Below are 8,656 nucleotides of genomic sequence, written 5' to 3'. Positions count from 1 at the left end.
ACTTAACAGAAAGTTAACTTTAATGAAAAATCACTTTTACATTTTCAAGGCATTTTATTTGTTTAAAAAAAATTTTAACATTTATTTATATTTGAGAGACACAGAACATGAGTAGGGGAAAAGCAGAAAGGGAGACGGAGAGACAGAATCTGAAGCAGGCTTCAGGCTCTGAGCTGTCAACAAGAGCCCGACATGGGGTTCAAACTCATGAACCGCAGATCATAACCTGAGCCAAAGTCGGACACCCAAGCAACGGAGCCACCGAGGTGCACCTCTCAAGGCATCTTAAAAGTAAATTATCAAGTTCCTGGCAATTGTTGTTGCAACTGTGGTGTAATGTTTGGCACGTTCCTAGATGAGGTCAAGTTGTGTGTGTTTTCTGGATGATTTCAGAGCAGATAGAGCCATAGATGAAGCTAGGCAGCCAAGTCAGGCATCTATAGCCTTTGGGTCTGGTAACTGAAAACCAGTTAGTTAGTGTCCCAGAGAAAGTCATTTCTGGAGGAAGAAGGCTTAATGGATTCAGATGGGTAAAGTTATTCAATTAATAATTATTAAGCACTGGGGCACAGTTGGTTAAGTGTCTGCTGGTCGTGACCTCATGGGTTCGTGGGTTCAAACCCCACATCAGGCTCTGTGCTGACAGGTCAGAGCCTGGAGCCTGCTTTGGATTCGGTGTCTCCTCTCTGCCCCTTCCTGCTCATATTCTGCCTGTCTGGCTCTTTCTTTCTCAAAAATAAAGACATTAAAGAAAATTGTTTAAAGTAAAGGTATGCTAGTGAAAACTGCATTTCTGGACTCTGTCTCCCTCTCTCTCTGTCCCTTCTCTGCTTGTGCTCTGTCCTTCTGTCTCTCTCAAAAATAAATTAACATAAAAAGTTTTTAATAAAACGTAGTAAGTATTGAGCACCTGCTGCGGACTATTCTAGATTCTGGAATATAGTGGTCCTGTCTTCCTGGGGAGAAGGGCATACTTTTATAGTATATGAGAAAGTGACAGGTGCTATAAGAAGGATGACAAAGCAGGTGTTCAGGAAAGGTGTTGCCAGTTGAACTGTCCCCTCCCAAATCCATGCACTAAAGCCCTAACCCCCAGCACCTCAAATGTGACTTCATTGGGATATAGAGTCCTTCATTTAGAATGAGGTTATTAGGGTATGTAAGCCCTATGCTACGGTGATTTATTAAAGGGAGAAATTTGGACTCATTTGGATATAGAGTCCTTACAGAGGTAACCAAGTTAGAATGAGGTTATTAGGGTAAGTCCTATGCTAATGTGATTTGTTAAAGGGAGAAATGTGGACACAGAGATACACACAGAGAAAGATGATGTGAAGATACAGGGAAATGTCATCTGAACATGAAGGTGGCCATCTCTAGGCCAAGAAGAGGGGCCCTTAAAGGAAACAACCCTGCTGACCCCTTGATTTGGAACTTGTGGCCTTCACAACAGTGAGACAATGAATTCCTGCTGTTCAAGACATACGTTTTGTGATACTTTGTTAAGGCAGCTCTAGTGAACTAATTGAGAAAGTCTCACCAGAAGGCAGTGTGTGAGCAATGGCTTGAAAGTGATGAGAAGGGTGGCTGAAGCTTTTGAGGGAACCGTGTTCCAGGCACAGGGCGAAGAACTCAGGCCAGGAGCATCCTAAGTCTATTGGCGGAACGTCAGGAGGCTGTGTGGCTGCAGCCAGTGAGGGGGCCAGTGGAGAGCACGAGTGGCTGAGGTCAGGGAGACGGAGGGTGCCTTATAAGCCATTGTCAGGATTTAGCTTTTACGACCAACAAGATAAGAAGCTATTGGGGGTTCTGGGCAGAGAAGAAATAGGATTCTTACTTAACAATATCATTTTGTTACAGTGATGAGCCCAAAGCGTGTGAGTGCTGGGGCAGATAGAAGTAGGGCCACCCTCTGGCTGGCATCTGCCATCCTCTAAGCAACAGGTGGTGGATAGTTGCCCCGGGTTAGCGAGCTTGAGATTTCATTGTGGAAATCTTCTGAAGAGAGAACAGATAGGGTGGTCTGGATGGAGAATGTGAGAAAAAGAAAGGAGGCAAGAACAACTTGAATTGTCATTTGTGACTCTGACAAGAGTGGGAAGGCAAAGGCACCAGAGAGAATTTAACGAGAGAATAGGAAAGAAAGGATCTGATGGCAATGAATACAGACATTTCCAAAGAAATTTACTATGAACATGGAACAAGGAAATGGGGGGACTGGAAAAAGGGTGAAGTGGGGCTAAGAGATATTTTGGGGGCAGAATAAAAGCTGGTTTGCATAGTGATGGGAATGACCCAATAAAGAGGGATATTGCTGGGGCCAGTACTATGGTTAAGTGCAGAGGGAAGAATTGAGGAAGCAATGACCTTGAGCAAAAGGAGAAGGGCTGGAAAGTAATGAACCCTGGGAAGGGCTGCAGGAGGAAGAGTCTGCAAGGGGAGGCAAAATTCGCTTCTTCCAGCTCCATTTAGAAAAGGCTCAAAAAAGAATTTTAAATTGGCCTAGCTTGGGTCACATCTTGGCCACACCTTGGCCAGTTGTGTCCCAGAGGGTAAGGTACTGAAATTGGCAATATTTACCAGCACTATGTTTCTCTTGAAAGACTTAACATTGAAACCATGAAAAAGAAAAAGAGGAACATTAAAGCAGGCCAAAGTAACAGAACACAAAATAGCTTATTTAGTTAGTTAGTCATTCATTCATTCATTCATTCATTCATTCATTTTGAGAGTGTGGGGGGAGGGGCATAGAAAGAGAGAATAAGCATGGGACCCGAGGCAGGGCTTGAACTCATGAACTGTGAGATCATGACCTGAGCCTAAATCAAGAGTTAGATGCTCAACTGACTGAGCCACCCCAGCGCCCAAAAGAGCATCTTTTTTAAGAAAATATTTAAAATAATATAGACTGTAGTACTGTAATGGATGTAAAACTAGTGTGTATATCAAACTGGTAACAGTGCACCATTATGTTGCTTGGGAGTTTGGGGACAGGAAAGAGAGAAAGAAGTAAGCCACCATACCAAGAACGGTAAAAACCCTGAATATAAAATTCATAAATCCTAAGCATTTCTTGAATTTCTTTTTTTATTCTTTTCTCATTGACACACTGCTGTACTCTTACTTTTAAATTGGTAGAGTTCATCACTGTACACATACTCTGAAAGGTAACTCCTTTTAGATTATGGAAGCAGTAGTTCAGAGGAAGTATTTTTATAAAATAGGCAGTTGTAGCTTGTTTCAAATCTTTATCACTTAAGTGAAACAGAGAGTTGAATAGAATTGCTCAGTGGATATTCTGAAAATAAAATTTGGTCAGGCTAGGTTATTATCAACCTCCCCCCAAAGAACTGGGGTTCTAATTCCAGTGCATAATTATTCAACTTCCCAGTTCCTTGAATATATACACACAGCTTTAGTGATCAGCTTCTGGATAAGAGAGGAGTAAATTGGAAGAGATAGAAAATCAAAGTGGATGTCTATTAATTCAATTCACAATTCAAACACCTAGAGTGAAACTAGACGGAGGTGGCAAAGAAGTAAAGTTAACAAAAGATTCCAGGTCCTTGACCTAGAACAAAAATCTCAGTACTCATAAAATGCAAGGAGTTATATTACAGGAATCCCTTGACATATTTTTAAGTGCCTTTTTACCAGAAGCCTTAAATTTGAGTCTACCCTTGATTTTAGTTTAACTAACTAGTTAACTTGGAGCAAGCCATTTACCATCTTTGAGCTTTATTGAATAAATTTAAAAAACCGTAAACTAGTGTGAAACATTAACCACTGCTTATAATGATACTCTATATATGATTATAGAATATATGATATATGCATAATATGCATGTATATGGTATGCATTTATATATATCCTATATATATTATGTATATGTGATATGAGCTGGGAATATTTTGTTTTATCTAGAGTCTGTGTATTGCTTATTAACCACAGAACCTTCCACATCATGCCTAGCTTCTCTAAGCTCATGTTTCTTCATTCATATCTTTTCTGAGTTGTTTTGAGGGTCACATGCAATTTTATATAGTTTCTGCCACATATGGGCACCTAAAACTATAAACTATTAATATACTTATTTTTATCTATTTTTGTATTTTTTCCTAATGTTTATTTATTTTGAGAGAGGCAGAGAGAGCTGGGGAGAGGCAGAAAGAGAGGGAGAAAAAGGATCCCAAGCAGGACAGTATAGAGATTGATTCTGGGCTTGATGCCACAAACCGTGAGATCATGACCTGAACTAAAACCAAGAGTCACATACTTAACCAGCTGAGCCACCCAGGCACTTTTTTATATTCATATTCTTTGGCTTTAAATGTTATCACACATTTTGAAGATAATTATCTCCACCTTCCATTTCCAATTTTAGTTCTAAACCCCAAAGAGGAAGGATACCATGTGCATTTCTACTATTATGTATTATTATCATTATACTTCTAGCCCTGGATGCAACAGAGGTTGAACTTAATGGAAAAAATTGTACCTCAGAAGTAGAAGTGAGTCCTATGAAGTGCTTCTCAGAAATGTGTGCTGTGAGAATGATTGGTTATACTTCTAGAGCAATAGATCAATAGGCTTGTGGGAGCACACTCTTAGAACATCAGTGATTTTTCTAAGTAGATCAGGATCTCCTATTAATTGAGAGAGAGACCACCTTTAACTCTGCTTACCATCACTCTGGCAGAAAAATGTGGAAGGACTTGGTGATCCCATTTTAGGTTCCTTTAAAACTTGAATGATGTTGGCGGAATTACAGAAATTGGATTAGTAAGCAACTCTGAAGCTCATGATTGTACATTTAAATAAATAATAACAGATTTAAGACAAATATAAATATTTCCATATGTAATTCAAGTATTTTATTTTGATGTAATTTCAATATAACAGTATATGTTCATACTTTAATGTAATTTCCGTTGCATTTATGTGTAACTTCTTTAGTATCCTTATTGTTATGTAATTGACACACAATGAAATTAACCATTTGAAGTTTCCAATAGTTTTTCATGTATTCACAAACTTGTACAAGCATCACCACAATCTAAGCTTGTGGAAATTTTTATCAACTCAAAAATAAACCCCATATCCATTAACATTTGCTCTATAATCCTTCCTCCATCATATCCCTCACATCCTAGGCTAAATACTCTTCTCTCTTTATCAGTTCATCTGTTCTGAATATTTTTTTATAAATGGCATCTTATAATATGTGGCCTTTTGTAATTGGCTTCTTTCACTTAATATAATGTTTTCAGTCCATCCATATTGTAGAATGTATTGGTCCTTTATCACTTTTTATTGTCAAATAACATTCTATTATATAGGTACACTGCATTTTAATTATCTGTTCATTAGTTAAAGGACATCTGTGATATTTTCATTTTTTTTCTATTTTGGATGATGCTACTATGAATATTCACGTACACATTTTTGTGTGGGCATATATTATTATTTCTCCTAGAAATACACCTAGAAGGGAAATGCTGAGTCAAATGGTAACTGCTTAACATTTTGAGGAACTGCCAAAATATTTCCAAAGTAGCTGTGCCATTTTATAGTCTTACTAGCAATGAATGAGAATGCAAACTTTTCCATGTCATTGTCAACACTTCTTACTATCTCTTTGATTATAACCATCATAGTGCATGTAAATTAGTATCTCATGTGGTTTTAAGTTACATTTTCCTAATAATTACTAATGTTGAACATGTCTTTATGTGTTTATTGCCCATTTCTATGTCTTCTTTGGGGGAATGTCTACTCAACTTCTCTGCCCATTTTTAAATTAAATTGTCTTTTTATTATTGAGTTTTAAGGAATCTTTATATATTATAGATGTATAAAAGGCCAATATCAGTTAAGTGATTTTCAAATATTTTCTCTGATTCTCTGGGTTGTCTTTTAACTTTCCTTTTGCTATCATTTGTAGCATAAAGGCTTTAATTTTAATGTAGTTGAATTTTTCTTTTTTGCAGCTGTTACTTACTCTTTGAGTGTTATATTTAAGAAACCATTGTGTAAACCAAGGCACAGAGATTTACAACGATGTTTTCCTCTAAGCCTTTTATAGTTTTGCTCTTACATTTACATCTGTAACATATTTTGAATTGATTTTTGTGAAATTGTGAGGTGGAAGGTCCATATTTATTCTTTTGCATGCAGATATTTAGTTGTCTGAGGGCCATCTGTTGTAAATTATTCTTTACCCATTGATTGGTCTTGGGTTATTTCTTTTTTTTTTTTAATGTTTATTTATTTATTTTGAGAGAGAGAGAAAGCAGGGAAGGAGCAGAGAGAGAGAGGGAGAGAGAGAATCCCAAACAGGCTCCACAGCCTCAGTGCAGAGCCCAATGCAGAGCTCAAACTCATGAACCATGACATCATGATGTGAGCTGAAATCAAGGGTCAGACACTTAACCAACTGAGCCACCCAGGCACCCCTATATAGGTTATTTCTCAACTGTCAATTCTATTTAGTTGATCTATAAATTTACCTTTAGGCCAGGATTACATAGGCTGGATTACTATAGCTTTGTAGTAAGCTTTTAATTTGGGATTTGTACTTACTTTTTGAAGGTTATTTCGGCATTCTAGACTTCTGTATAAGCTTTTGAATTAACTTGTCAATTTGTGCTAAAAGCCTTGAGGCCCTCCTGTGATTCATTGCGGCCCTTCCTCCCGCAGTGGTCACCTCTTCCTGCTCAAGCTGCGTCTTGGGCTACTCTGGGGAAAGAAAACACGGTGGCTGCCCTCAGTTTGTGCACAGTGTTAGCTCGCAGCCCAAAGGCAAATAAGCCAACTTTGTGAATTGATCAACAAGAAAAAGGAACTTTATACAGGTAACCTATCACATCTGGGCGCTATGTTTGGGGCTTCCGGTGTTCTAGAAGACTTCTTCGGTTGCTGTTTTGTTCACAAAGTTTTCTATGCCTAGTGTCTCTGGTTCCAAAATATGATTCTTCCAGGTATAGCTTTTCACCAGTACTTATGATGAGGAGAAGATCCAATATGCAACAAATTATTTTGCTGGGCTTTGCCCTCAGTTAACCAATGTACTTGTGGAAAGCAAACAGCCCCTGGGAGGAATTGGCATCCTTCACATAGCAATCGACAAGCTTCAGATGAATGCAAGCTAACTGACTTCGATACCTGCTAATCTTTGCCGGATTTGCTTGCAGGAAAAATGTTTTAAGGATGCCCTTCCATTTCTTGACATAGCTATGATGGGGAGCTGTAAAGAGAATAGAGCTCTATTCATCTTAGGTTTTGTTTTCGGTATTTTATGTTGCTTTGACAATTTGGAGGCCCTGTGGGTCTGGGGAGGGGTTAGCTAATTCCTAGAAACAGCTAACAGCTTGCCTTTGAACCTGCATTTGACATGCAAATTAATCAGTCCCTTGAGCTACTCCTCTGCCTGTCTCATTATCAGACTCCTGCTGTTGGGAACATTATCCCCCTGCCCTAAATCACCCCACATCCAGGTATGGGATAACGAGGGACCACTGCTATAACCCAGAGCCAACCAAACTTATTCAAATTATCCATTCCCAAACTTGCTTAGTTTGGCCTGCTTTACCTTGCCTGTTTCTTCCCTCAAAAACCAGAATGAAGGCTTTGAGCCACACTTTGACCTTGTTCCTTCTGCCACCTGACTGACCATAGTGCTCCCTCATGTGGTTCTGTGTGGAGTGCTGTGCCCCCTCCTCCTGGGAACTGTCAGGGACAATATTTTCAATGGCAATTATCCCCTGATCTATTGCCCTCTCTCTAGGTACATTTTAGAAAAGGAGCCTATGATGCAAAGCACTTTTTACAATACTGTCATATGGAAGGATTATCTATGTCAGACTGAAGAGCACTTTACTTTTCTGAACAGGCTAAACCCAACCCTGACGTGGTGATCAGTCATATCATTTGGAGTCATGTATGATAAATGTATTCTAGATTCTCTGATACTACTTGGCAAAGTACAATAGCTACCAAAACATACGTCTCAGATTATGGGTACATTAATGAAGTCCCTTAGCAATGTTTACCGTGAGTTACCACGAATGTATTCAACCCATAATCTTTCAAGACACTCAAACCTGGTAAATTAATTACAGTAAAATTTTTACTTAGGATAACATCATGGGACTGGAGAAGCAAAACTTGTCATCTCTTTAGAAGAATACTGAAAGGCTTTTAAAGACTTTTTAAATATTATTGTTACGAAATATGGCAACCTGTGTGCAATTACCTGGACCTCAAGAGACAGAAAAATAACATACTACACGTGATAGAAGATGGTGAAATTTTTGCAAGGGTGTTATGACCATTTTTTCTAATGACTGCCCCTGAATATAATATATAATCCAGCCATGCTTCATAACATTGATCCGGAAATGTAGAAATACAGAGAGCTTGATGAGTGACTGAAAGCCATGGATCAGGAGGTTGTGGTGAATCTCCAATCCACGCAAAAGAGAATGGGATCGCAAGAACGTGAATCAGTAAACAAGCCATGTAGTTACTCCTGAAACTAACATGCATCCTGAGTTAAACAAAGGTGAAACCAACCATCACCATGGCCAGAGGCAAATGTTACAAGGATGGCAAGGGAGGACCAGGGCTATCCCACCTGGACTAGACAATTCAATT

At 38.8% G+C, this 8,656-nt stretch overlaps 1 pseudogene; it reads left to right on the top strand.

Moving 5' to 3' along the window:
* Nucleotides 1-6,794: 6,794 nt before the first annotated feature.
* On the top strand, nucleotides 6,795-8,535 carry LOC144240671 (COP9 signalosome complex subunit 3 pseudogene; annotated as a pseudogene).
* The last annotated feature ends 121 nt before the right edge of the window (nucleotides 8,536-8,656 follow it).

Source organism: Crocuta crocuta, unplaced genomic scaffold (assembly GCF_008692635.1).
Source record: "Crocuta crocuta isolate KB4526 unplaced genomic scaffold, BGI_CrCroc_1.0 scaffold734, whole genome shotgun sequence".
Classification (NCBI taxonomy): domain Eukaryota; kingdom Metazoa; phylum Chordata; class Mammalia; order Carnivora; family Hyaenidae; genus Crocuta; species Crocuta crocuta.
The sequence above is the reverse complement of the archived record's forward strand: the minus strand, read 5'-3'. Positions and strand labels throughout refer to the sequence as shown.